This window comes from Megalobrama amblycephala, linkage group LG1 (genome assembly GCF_018812025.1).
Source record: "Megalobrama amblycephala isolate DHTTF-2021 linkage group LG1, ASM1881202v1, whole genome shotgun sequence".
Lineage (NCBI taxonomy): Eukaryota > Metazoa > Chordata > Actinopteri > Cypriniformes > Xenocyprididae > Megalobrama > Megalobrama amblycephala.
In genome coordinates this window covers 12,966,857-12,980,708 of record NC_063044.1, presented here as the reverse complement: position 1 = coordinate 12,980,708, position 13,852 = coordinate 12,966,857, and the positions used below count along the sequence as shown (strand labels likewise).

At 40.1% G+C, this 13,852-nt stretch overlaps 1 pseudogene; it reads right to left on the bottom strand.

Annotated features, from left to right (window-relative positions):
• Nucleotides 1-3,674: 3,674 nt before the first annotated feature.
• The window catches only part of LOC125263189, a 29,001-nt pseudogene continuing 18,823 nt past the window's right edge, over nt 3,675-13,852 (bottom strand).

The following is a 13,852-nucleotide window of genomic DNA, read 5'->3' as shown; positions in this document are numbered from 1 at the left end:
TGCATTATATAGCTACTAGCTGTGCTTTGCTCTAAAAAATCACAAAATCAGACCAAAGTGAGTGTAGATTGAACAGCAGGTACATGATGACAAATTAAATCTTAAAAAAAAAAAAATAATCAAATCTCCATAAACATGCGATTAATTACAAGACTGTTCTTGTCCAGACACTCATTAAGAAAAATGTCCATATCATCCTTAATTTGTAAGTGAAACACTAAAGGCTCTTTGGCCAGTTCTGTGTCATCATCCGTTTCAGCCTGTGAAAGTTGAAGAAGGGCTTTTCCTGGTCTTCCTCTTTCAATATCAGAAAGCACAGCTCTTCCACTAAACCCTTGAAGACTTTTGGTTGTTGAAGACATAAATCATACCCCGTCACTAATGAAATTAATCAATTATGTTCAGTTTTAATTTTTTTTTAAAGGCAAGTAAATCACATGTCTTTTCACGCTGCACTTAACCCCGGGTTATCGTCATCCTAAACACCACTTTTAACCGTTGGTAAAGTAACGCTCCACATATTGCTTGTATATTTACATGCTTTTGACAGTCACAGAAACACTGTGCATTGAATATAAATAGAAAATTCAGCATTGGAAAGAAAAAAAACAACAAATGCTGACAGAAAATGCAACAATTGCAGTGCAGAAAATACTGTTTAATTCTTTTATAGTCTGAAATGTCCATTCAGGATAAACTTGATAGTGAAGTTGACTATATGTAATGAGGATGTGCAATGCCTGAGCATTTATGTAAACATATTGTGTGCTTTGTTCATCCAATCAGAGACACTGACACTGCAAATATGCAAATAAGGATGTTAACCCAGGGTTTAGTGATGTACAGTGTGAAACGCTGCGTATGAATACTCAGAATTAATTGTTAACCTCAGGTAAATGATGATCAGTGTGAAACGTGAATCAAGATGACCCAGGATTCTGTTTACCTGGGGTTAACAATCACCCAGGGTTAACTATTTAAAGTATGAAAAGCCCTCATATATGTTTTTCATTCTAATGAAAAGAGAAGTTCATACATTTTTAAAAACTTTTAACTTTCCCTTCTTTTTCTTACCATTAACATGAAGATCCCACACAGCCGGTCAACTGTTTCTAAAACAATACAATATTATTAAGTTATTCCTGAAAAGATGTGACAGATATAACAACACACCATCTGTATAAGAAGTTTATGAAAGTCTTATGAAACTAACCTTGTTTTTGATCAGCTTCCACTGTCCTGGAGTGATTCTGCTTGTCAATTTACTGCATTGCAAAATCAAGACAGAAAAACTTAAATATATAACCATAAAAATTGCATAAAAGAGACAAGTTTTGTTCTTCTAAAGTCAAAATTACTACTTACTGCATTGCAAAAACAACATTTTAAATTCAGAATACAAAAGAAACGTCCATACCTCCATGAACAACAGCCTGTGAATTTGAAGGTGTTCATTCGACCCATGCCGTCTGGTCGGTTTAAGAGCACTGGACAGTGGAAACTGTTGCAGCACGTTGTGCATCGCAGTAAATGAAGTAAAGCGGAGCATCTCCCAACACTAATATGCCTCTAAAATCCACAAAAACACTGGTCAGTATTGTTAAATGTGACCAATGAAATAAAATACAGCACCAACAAGTAAAATCACAAACCATGAATATGTAACCACCCAGGAGAAAAAAATACTATAGTGTTTTTGAACCATACTCTAGTAAATTTTTATATTATATATATTTGTATATAATATAGTATTTACAACACTTTGTTAATGAATGCTACAGAATACTGTAGTATGAACTATAATTAACTGATAAACTGTTATAAATACTGTAGTATACTTTAGTTTTTACTACAGTAAACTGTAGTGTATATTGTAGTATAATATACCCTAAAATTGTAGAAAACTTAGTACAATATTGGGTAATTTGTTTATATTACTATAATTGTTGTATTATCACAGCAACTATAGAATTACCACAACAAATTAATTCACATACTTATAGTACAGTTCAAAAACACTGTAGTATTTACTATAAATTACTATAGTATTTTTTCACCTGGGCGCAAGAAACGTGAGATGATTTGTAAAATATCAAAAGACGTGATAAAGTGACTTTGAAGCCCATTTACAAAATATTTGAGTCATGTTAAGTGTTAACTATCGAATAAATACACAACACATAAACTATAAAATTTTTGCTATATAAAAAGGTAAACTATGTCAAAACATATATCAGAAATCCTGGAATAAAGATGGCAATATGGCCTTGATTTGCTTTTGATTAATAGATGCTTTGAATAATGTGTGATGGAGTGAACGTATGATATTGTGTGAGACATTTAATGACATTTTGTTTTTGTACAAAAAGATGGACATGGACTTGCCAACAACAAACTTCAGCTACTGTAGCAGTCCCTTAATATATGGAAATATGACACATAAGAAAGCTATTCTCAGATCAAAAAATTACATTTTTAGTCAAAGATTTTGACATTTTTAATGACTTTTTTATTTACTTAAAACTATTTTTATATTTTATATTATTTTATGGCCATCAAATCATTAGCACAAATGCATTATTTGAATGTCTGGAATCACTGTAGTTTTTTTTAAGAAATTAATTTCACAAGGATGAAGTTTATTCAACAAGGATTAATTAAATAGATTTAAAAAAGAAAAAGACATTTCTAATGTTACAAAAGATTTGAATACTGTTCTTCAAACTTGCTGTTCTGTGAATCATCAGGTCATGGTTTCCTGTTTTCAGCACTGATAATAGTACCTAAGAATGATTCTTGATCATCAAATCATCATATTAGATTGATTTCTGAAGGATCATGTGACACTGAAGACTGGAGGAACAGGAATAAACAGCCATTTGAAATATATTAAAATAGAAAACAAATCACAAAATTACTGTTTTGCCTTTAATGATCAAATAAATGCAACATTGGTGAGCTTAAACATAAAGAATTGTACTAATCCTTTTGAAGAGCAATATCATATCAAAATGAACAAGAGCACAATAACAGAACTGATATAGGTCCTCAAAAACATGTACACAGGTTTATTTCAGTTGTTACAGGCAGTGATGAACTCAATGATAATAACTAATAAAATACAGAGTTGTAAAACATGGCAAAGGAAGAGCAGAATGAGCTGAACTCATTGTAGACGATAGCTGAAGGTTGTTACACAAAGTGTCTGTCGTTCAGTTACAGACGACTGCACAAATCCAGCATACTAATGAAAACATTATGAACTGTTAGCTAGAAGAAAACAACTGTAGTTTAGGCGTAAGTCAGCCGCCCGTGACGCTGAGAGTATAGTTATCTTTATGGAATAATCCACTAATGTCTGGAGATTCAGTGTGAACTAATATTCTCAGTCGCACGTGCAATCGCGCATGTCTGCCAAACTCATTAATATTCATGTAAGCTCCGCCTTCAGAATAGCTGTACTCACTGTCCAATGACAGCGCGTGTTACATTCACAGTGACAGAGGATTGGCTCTTCACACTGAGGTGAAAGCTGATTGGTTGCTCCACGTGTGTCCTGACCAATGGCGTTTTTAACTCGACTGACAAACGGATAAAGAAAAGCAATTGACCAATGCTTTTAAAAAGAGATTTAAAATGATTTATTAATGTACGTTTAAAACATGAATCAAATAAACAGTTTTAAATGTGTGTATTTATTGATGCGTGTAAAAATGTCCATTTGTGTTTGAATGATTAAATTGATGAATTGATTGTTGATGTTATTTTTCAGTGGGTTAGTGGATCTAAATCTGTAAGTGTCACTCCTGCTCCTCATACCACCACACCACATGACACAATATACATGAGTTCAACATTTATTACAATATTTCAACATTTACTTCATCATGTGACTCTCATTAACACACATTTATTGTGTCCTGATATTTCAGTGTTAATGTCATGAAGAGACTCTACAACATCTGATTCATCAACACAGTTTCACTGATGATCCAGTATGATAAATCCTAAACCCAGGATAGAGCGGTTGAGTGAATGTGGTCTGGACTGTGTGGATGAGGATCATTGTGTCTCCAGAGACGCTGTAGAAGGACAGAGTTCCTGCACTGTGATCCACATACACTCCTACTCTATAGTAATTCCTCCCGTACACTCGTGTTCTACTGAAGATGGGCTCTACAGGGAGATCAGTCACTATCTTATTGTGCCAGAATGAGTAACTGTCAGGAGAGCATCTCAAACTCCAGGACTGATCATTAGCTCCAAACTCACACTCTTCACCCGCTCCCTTCCTGCTGATGCTCTTATATGACACTGATATATACGCATATCCACTCCACTCAATCTCCCAGTAACAGCGTCGATCACTCACACTCTCTCTACACAACACCTGATGCCAATAATCAAATCTGTCTGGATGATCAGGATCACGATACTGCTGACTCTCTGGGACAGTGTCAGTAATCACTGTGTCCTCCTCAGACAGATGGAGGTATTCATTCACTGTGTTCGGATCCAGAGTGATCCGATGGGAATCTGGTGGAGATAAAACACATCACAATCAGGAATCATCAATCTGTCCATCTTTTAATCTACACTGTAAACATGATTTCTGCTGCTTGTTAAATGAACTTCATTAAAATGAGTTAAAGCACACAATTACTGCACATTCTGTCCTGATTTAATGGAGTAAATCCACTTAAACACGTCAAACTGAAGTTCACTTCATCATTATTGGTGTTAAAGGAACTGAAACTGGGCAGTTCCCAGCATGCTTTGCTCTGGTCTGGATCTATCACAGAATCTGAGGAGTTCATGTAGGATTTGTCTCAGATCTGAACTTGATTTAGGATCTTCTGGTCTCTAGTTGTGAATCTTAAAGCCTCCATCAGTTCGGTGATCGACTCTCAGGTCTGTTACCAAGAGCAGCTGCTGTGAAGAAATGCTCCAGATTCAAATGGAGGATCAAAACAGCTTTAATGAAGTTTGATCAAAGCCTGCCACTGGATTTCACCAGTCTGTCTTTATTCATCAGTGTTTTGGGTCAAAGTGCAGCTCATCATGTGACCCTCACAGAGCTGGATGTTGATATTTGACAGATATTCAGACACGTGGATTTTCAATAGATTCTCGTGAATAATTATAATGGTCTTATCTGAAGAGTATTATACTTTAGAACTGAACACTCATCACTGTTTATGAGTTTTAATCCTCTTTAATGTGTGGAAACATGTAGTGCTAGAGCTGAGCCCAGATAGAGACCGTCTAACAACATGAGGAGGAAAAAAACATCCTATGTTTTTTACTTTAAAGCGGTCTGGTGAACACACACACACACACACACACACACACACACACATGTGTGACTGCAACTGAGAGCACTTTTATAGAAATTGGCAAATGAAATCAACAAAACTGACCTAAATTTTAAAAATGTTACATGTAAGTAAAGGTCTGATCCTTGACCATAAACACAAATTGGAACAAACTTTCTATCTCACTCACACACACACACACACACACACACACTATAATCCCTGAAGTTTTTCCACAAACCTCTAGATGGTAGCATTCCATCCCTAACACATAGAGCAATGTCCAAATACAATTCAGATTTAATTAAGTTCATCATTAAAGTGATTTTTTCATTAAAAATCAATTTTTCATGAGCCAATTTATGACATGGTTAAGTAATTATGCAGTAAATAGGTAAAAGAAAATACAAAATATCCACTAAAACACAGCATAAATGCATAGATGAGAAGTAAATAAAAAATGATATTTAGTTTATTATATAAAAAATGTATATTTCCTTGTGCAGTCGCTCTGTAAAAGTTTGGGGTCAATTTGACCCCAAGGGACTAAATCGTCGGTACAATTAAGGGTGCGTTCATGTAGCAGGGATATGTTGTTACACCAGATTATAATTCATTTTTGTTATTTTTTTATATATATATATTGTTTGTTTTTATTATTAATTGTTTTGGGGCATTTTATTTTGAAATCGTTGCATGCCCTTACTGAATGTGGTGTGTATGTCGGCTGACGTCATACGTAATTAAGGCGTTCAAAACGCAGCGCAATCGGAAGTTCGTCCTCTTTCCTGCAATGCCATCAGAGAGGAGAGGCATAATTAAGAGCAGATGCAGATAACAGTGCCTGTCTGTTTGTGTGTTTCACCACACAGGCACTGAGATTAAAACATCTATGGTAAAAACCAGCTTTGTGTGGAAAATTCTTTTATTCACCATCAAAAATCAACACAACGCAGAGGAACAACTGCTACAAAACTGGTGCCGTGACCCGTCGACTGGTTGATCGTTGTCGACCGCCGGGATTGCTGACGTGGTGTGTGACTACCGATGAGGGGAGCTGGAGGCAGGACGGAGCTTCTGTCATCTGTTGCTGTTTCTTCGGTGGTGTTTGGATGTCTGACGGGATTGAGCTGTGTCTAGGAGGAGACTGCTGATGTGCTGTTGCGGGAATTCAACGCTGAAGACGCAGGTGGGCGGAGCACAGACTGAACTGGTGATTTGTGACTAAGGTGGATCGAGTGAGCAGCGTGCTGGATCATCGTGGAGTGTCGCCACTAACTTGTTTTGACTGAACTGTGTAAATGAAGGTACTTCACGTCATCAATTGACTTTTTTTTTTTTTTTTTGACAGGAGGACTTTGGGGAAAAAAAAGTGAACTGCGCCTTATATGAGGTTTAAGGACAATTATTTTATTTTTTTCTTCACTTTTCTGAATTTAAACGGTTTCTCTTACATTGATTTATTTGTTTTGTTAATATTTTTGTCTTTTGAGAGTATTCTGACGTCTGAGGGGAATGGCTGCTGAACGAAGTGATTTGGGGTGGGACAACACATTTACAGCTGGTAGGGGGCGGGGCAGTCTTTTGAATACGCCTGACAAAACAAAGCTGTTTGAAGATCCTGAGTACTGTAGTACAGGTCGGGGTAGAGCAATTGGTCTTTCCCCCGATGACAGAGTCCAAATGTGTGGTAGTCCAATCGCTGCAGCCAGTAACTATGACTTCGCTCCTCAAGAGTCAGAAATGTCTGGTCAAATGAGTCACTTCATAAAACAAATTGGTATTGAGATTGGGCAATCAATTAGAGAAAGTATGATGAGGCCTGATTTTTCAAATTATCCGTCCACAAGGAAGTCCCAAGAAGGTGTCAGTGGTCATGTGACTGACCCATCAAATACTACTGTCATTGATGCGTCAAAAATGAACTTGATCCTGAAAGCTGAGGTGTCCGCACCACCACACTTTCGAGGAGATAGTTCAGACAAATACTCAGTCATGGAATGGGAAGACATGATGAGGGTGTATTTAAACAAACTTGAAGTGACAGAGTCTGAACTGGTTGATGAGATAATGAACAGAGTTATGGGGCGGGCCAGAGATGTAATGAGAGTATGGCTGCGCAATGGTTCTACGACTCCTACTGTTGACTCTGTATTTTCTGTTTTGAAGCAGCACTTTGGGGACCAGAGCAGTTCAGGTATTCCATTAGCTGACTTCTATTCTGTGAGACCATATCCCAGAGAGAGCGCTTGGGATTTTTGGATAAGACTAAACAAGGCAGCGGATGTTGCAGAGCAAAGTTTAAGATGGGAAGGCAGATCTCTGGATAACAGGAGCAAAGAGGTAGCTGTTATGTTCATTCGTAACTGCCCTGACAAAGAGTTAGCTTTTGTTTTCAAGAGTAAGCCTGTACAGTCATGGAATGCATCTGAGGTGCAGGAGCAGCTTGACGAGTTGTTAAGGGAACGTAAGTTGACGAATCACACTGTCAAACAATTCACCACGGTTGTCTCAGAGCCAGACGTGGATGTGCCTGTCTCATCGTCTAAGCCTGAACAGGGTGGGGGCGTAGCTGATGAGAATGCATTGGACAAAGTCTTGTCTTTGCTTGAAAAAGCGTTAGTGTGCAACACTCAGTCTGTGCGAGGCCCCTGGCCTAAACGAACGGGCAATAAGATTCGAGAATGCAGAGTGTGTCAAAGCAGTGAACACAGCACGACTGCTCATTGTAAAATGTACAATTTGTGCTTCAAGTGTTTTGCGGCTGGACATGCGAGCTACAACTGCGACAGTCATAGAGTAACGTCCAGGGTGGGCTCCGGTCAGCATGATAGAGTTGCGTCTCAGGGAAACTAGACAGCTCCCTTCGGGCAGAGGGCGAAATGGGGCTGTGTAATTCCTCTGAGAATGATTTTGAGTCTGTTTATTCCTTCTTCTGTGAGAGTGTTGGCAAAACAAAAACAGTCATTTTCCAGAACAGCATGCAAGTTGATCAAAGTAACAGTTTATTTTATACAAGTGTGTTACTACAGGACAAAGTTGAGCTTCGGGGGATGTTGGACAGTGGCTCCATGGCGACCACTCTGAGTGCGGAAGTTCTTCCTCAACTTGGAGACGCTGGGGTGCTGGACCAGGATATCCTGAGCTCTTCAGATATTGTCTTGGTGGGTTGTGGTGGCAAACAAACTACTCCAGATGGTGTGTGCAATCTGAAGCTTGAAGTGTACGGGGTCAGTTTCATTGTCCCAGTTCTGATTGTAAGGGGTCAAAAGGACCCGATCATACTTGGCACAAATGTCTTGAAACCTCTAATAAGTCAGATGAAGCGTAGAGACCAATTTTGGAAAGTGGTAAAGAGACCTGACTCGATTGTGCAATCTGAAAATGGACTATTTTAACGCATGCTTTCTTGTATCGAGAGATGGAGGGGTGATTCGATTCCTGACAAGGTGGGTACTCTGAGACTGAGGTCAGCTGTGACACTCCATCCAAGGAGCGAACATCTTGTTTGGGGTCGTTTGCCTCCAGGGTCAGTACTGTCAGTAGGGAGCACAGTAGTCATTGAGCCCAGTACTTCACGTTGTGCGCACCGGAATGTGCTGATTGGGAGGGTTGTTTCACCTTTGTGGGGCGATGGCTGGCTTCCAGTAAAGATGATCAACCCGACCAATGCAGAAATTGTGTTGAGAAAAAATGTGAAGGTGGCCGATGTGTATCCTTGCGTCGCTTTGGAGGACCTCGATCAAACCACTGACAGAGTGTTTAGTCAAAATGTAGGTGCGGTACGTTCTGACAAGTCATGTGGTAGTCTTACTGTGGGTGGCTCTACATCTGGAGCAAGTTTGACAGGTAACGGCAGGTTGGACGACCTGGGGCTGAGCGACTTGAATGTCGGGGATTGTGAAGTGTCTCCTTTTTGGAAGAACAAGTTAGTGGATCTCATTGAAAAATATGAGTGTGTGTTTTCCAGGCACAGTTTGGACTGTGGTGAAGCGAAAGGTTTTTGTCATCGTATCAGAGTTACCGACGACAGGCCCTTTCATCTTCCATACCGGCGTCTTTCTCCTGCTCATTACTTAAAGTTAAAAGAAACATTAGATGAAATGGAGGACAAAGAGATCATTAGGAAGTCGAGCAGTGAGTATGCGTCACCATTGGTTTTAGTGTGGAAGAAAAATGGTGATTTAAGGATATGCACTGATTTCCGATGGTTGAACGCACGCACGGTGAAGGATGCTCATCCTCTTCCTCACCAAGCAGATGTTCTTGCAGCACTGGGTGGGAACGCGTACTTTAGTACTATGGATCTGACTTCCGGGTACTATAACATCCCATTGCACGAAGATGACAAGAAGTTCACGGCGTTCTGTTCGCCATTGGGGCTCCATGAATACAATCGTTTGCCCCAGGGACTCTGTAACAGCCCAGCAACATTTATGAGAATGATGTTGACTGTGTTTGGTGACCAGAATTTCTTGAGCCTTCTTTGTTATCTAGATGATTTGTTAGTTTTTTGGAAAGACAGAAGAGGAGAGCTTGGAAAGGCTGGAAACGGTGTTCCGGCGTCTAAAAGACCACAATTTGAAATTGTCTCCTTCAAAATGTAGGTTCTTGAGGAAGTCTGTAAAATTTCTGGGTCATATTGTGTCTGAAGAGGGGGTGGCCAGTGATCCAGCGAAAATTGATGCCATAGTGAATATATCTGAGAAGGATTTGATAGAGAGTGATTGTGTTACGCCATCAGCGGGTAAAATCAGATCCTTTTTAGGTATGGTGGTGTACTACCAGCATTTCATAGAAAATTGTTCTATGCTGGCTAAACCCTTGTTTCAACTGTTGACAGGACAGAAAAGACCTAGAGTGGGGAGGGGTGTAAAACGAATTAAAAGAAATCGTACACTTTCTCCAACAGATTGGACTGATGACTGCAGAGCAGCTCTGGAGAGTTTGAAGTCTGCCTTGGTGAGTCAGGTTTTGCTTGCGCATCCAGATTTTTCGAAGCCGTTTCTGTTGTCTGTGGATGCCTCCACTAGTGGGCTCGGGGCCGTTTTGTCGCAGGTTCAGGAGGGATGTGCCGTGGCAAGGCCTATTGCCTTTGCATCAAAGTCTTTGAATCATGCACAGTCAAAGTACCCAGCACACAGACTTGAGTTTTTGTCGATGAAGTGGGCTATTTGTGATAAGTTCAGTCACTGGTTTACTGTGTGGACTGATAATAACCCACTCAAGTACATCCTCACAAAGCCCAAGCTGGATGCATGTGAACAACAGTGGGTAGCGAAGCTGGCGCCTTACGATTTTGATATTCAGTATATCCCCGGACCGAAAAATATAGTGGCAGATGCATTAAGCAGGGAACCGTTTGCGACTTCGAGAATTTTGCACAGATTGACACGGACGCCTTATGATGTTTTGCTGCATGAGGCAGAGGCTGTTGCTGTCGAACAGGTGCAGGACATGTTCCATCTTTCGTGTGAACGCGAGGATGGTGAAGTGGTAGATGGGCTGTCAGAGCCTGCGAATGTAGGTGGAGATGTATATGTAGGTTGCACTTCCCTTACTGGCAAAGTGTCTCGCCAAGATTTGTCAGCTGTTCTTCATTCTCACCGTGACTGGGAGCATGGTGCAGCCATTAGAAGCATGTCATATGTGCAACATTTAGAGAGTTTGGTTGACGTAGAGCAGAGTGAGCTCCGCAGCCTAACTCATGATGAATTGCTGGAAAAACAGAGTCAGGATCCTGCGATTGACAGAGTGAAGTTCTTTGTGGAGAGGGGCAGACGTCCATCTCGCAGAGAAAAAGTGTTTGAGTCTAAGAGAACTGTGAAAATACTACGCCAATGGGGTAAGCTTACCTTGAGGTTGGGTGTTTTGTACAGAGTTTCCAAGAACCCAGTGTCTAAGAAAAATACTTACCAGTTTGTAGTGCCAACAGCTCTTCGAGGTACTGTTCTGAAGGGGGTGCATGATAACGCTGGTCATCAGGGTCAGCATCGCACACTGTGGTTGGCTAGGCAGCGGTTCTTCTGGGAGTCTATGGAGGAAGACATAAAGACATACGTCAATGAGTGTCAGAGGTGTATTTTGAGTAAGAGGCCTGAACCAGAGGCAAGGGCTCCACTCGTATCAATTCACACGAGTGCCCCTCTTGAAATGGTTTGCATTGACTTTTGGTCAGCAGAGGATTCTAACAACAGAACGGTTGATGTGTTAGTGGTCACTGACCATTTCACAAAGCTTGCTTGTGCTTATGTGTGCCCAAATCAGACTGCAGAAGCTGTTGCGCATGTCCTGTGGAACAAGTTCTTCTGTATTTATGGGTTTCCACAGCGAATACATTCCGACAGGGGTGCAAACTTTGAGAGCTCCCTTATGGTCGAGTTGTTGAGATTGTCGGGTGTGGGGAAATCGCACACGACCCCATATCATCCTATGGGTAATGGACAAACTGAGAGGTTTAACCGTACCCTGGGTGATATGATTCGTTCGCTGCCTCCGAGAACTAAAGTCAAGTGGCCACAGATGCTGAACACTCTTACTTTCGCGTACAATTGTACGAGACATGAGACCACTGGGTTCCCACCGTTTTTCTTGATGTTCGGCCGAACACCAAGATTGCCAGTGGATATCTTGTTCGAAAATGTCATCGTGAATAATGAGACCGTTAATGTTCACAAGTATGTACAGTCTCTTGAGAAAGACTTGAGAGAAGCAATGATGATTACACAAGAACATGCTAAAAGACAGCAAGCGAAACAAGCAGAGTATTATGATCGAAAGGGTAAAGGTCATTCTCTTGAGTTGGGTGACAGAGTACTCCTTGCGAATAAGGGTGAGCGAGGGAAAAAGAAGTTAGCTGACCAATGGGAAAAGGTTGTGTATGTTATTGTGGGAAAAAGGGGTGCGTTGAACACTTACCAGATAAGAAATCCTGGGACAGGTCGTACCAAGACCGTACATCGTAATCTGTTGATGCCTGTCAATTTCCTGCCGGTGCCATCTTGGAATGATGGTAGTGATGGTGGTGTTGATGTCGAGGATTCCACTGTCTGTGTGTCATGTGATGAAGCTGATCAAACTCAGAGTGACGATCGAACCTCTCGCTGGGTTGCAAATCTTTATGCTGCCACAGATGTGACACAAATAAAGTCTGTGGAGTGCACTAATGCTGATGAGAGTGAGGCTATTGGTGACACAGTTGTGAAATGTGACTCTGAGATGTCTGGAGCACCTGTGTGTAACGCAAGTTCAGACAACTTGCCCAACTCTATTTTATCTGGGTGTTCATTGGTGTCTGATGATTCTTCTGTATCAGCAGTTCTAAGTGATGACTGTGTTTCTGAAGTTCAACTGTTGCAGAAATTCCTATGACATTGTCCAGTGTGCAAGATCAGGAGAATGAAAGAGTCTCTGGTCTACAAGATGGCTTTAGGTCAAGATTTGGGAGATTGATTAAGCCAGTTAACAGACTGATACAGTCAATGTCAACTCAGAGAGTGTATGAAATTCGTGAAATTTGAACTGTTCAATTGAGAACGACAAATAGGTTTGTTAAAGTGTTAAAAGACTTTCAATTTTTTTTATGCTTGTTTTTGTTAAATACATGTTTTGCGAGTGTAATGAGTACATTAACGGTACATTTTTGGTGTCATGTGTAGAACTATGTACAAGGCATGGTTTTCTATGGGTTATTTAGGGATTAGCTACCCCTGGGTTTCCTTAATCTCGAAAGAGATAGTTAAGAACTGAACGAATCTAATGTGATTTCAGAAAATGTGACATCCTTCGCTAATTTAGCATGACTTTGTATGTAATGCATAATCTGGTGTAAAACAGTGGGGGTGGATGTAGCAGGGATATGTTGTTACACCAGATTATAATTCATTTTTGTTATTTTTTTATATAAATATATTGTTTGTTTTTATTATTAATTGTTTTGGGGCATTTTATTTTGAAATCGTTGCATGCCCTTACTGAATGTGGTGTGTACGTCGGCTGACGTCATACGTAATTAAGGCGTTCAAAACGCAGCGCAATCAGAAGTTCGTCCTCTTTCCTGCAATGCCACCAGAGAGGAGAGGCATAATTAAGAGCAGATGCAGATAACAGTGCCTGTCTGTTTGTGTGTTTCACCACACAGGCACTGAGATTAAAACATCTATGGTAAAAACCAGCTTTGTGTGGAAAATTCTTTTATTCACCATCAAAAATCAACACAACGCAGAGGAACAACCGCTACATTCACACTTGTAGTTCGGTTCGTTTGGTTCATTTGGTCTGAACCAAAGAAAAAAAAAACATTTAGTCCTGGTCCGATTAGCGTTCAGATTGGCAATTTTATCACCGAACCAAAAGATACTGAACCTTAAGGCATAGGGACACATTCACAACGTGATTGGTCGGATTTTGAGACGTATTGCCTATATTTGCCAGCTGTGGACGCTGGCAAACATTCCCTCGTTACAATAAACAATTAATTTTAAAATTAATTAATTTATTGTTACAGAACTTCTTGAGATCAATATGCAGTCATGTGA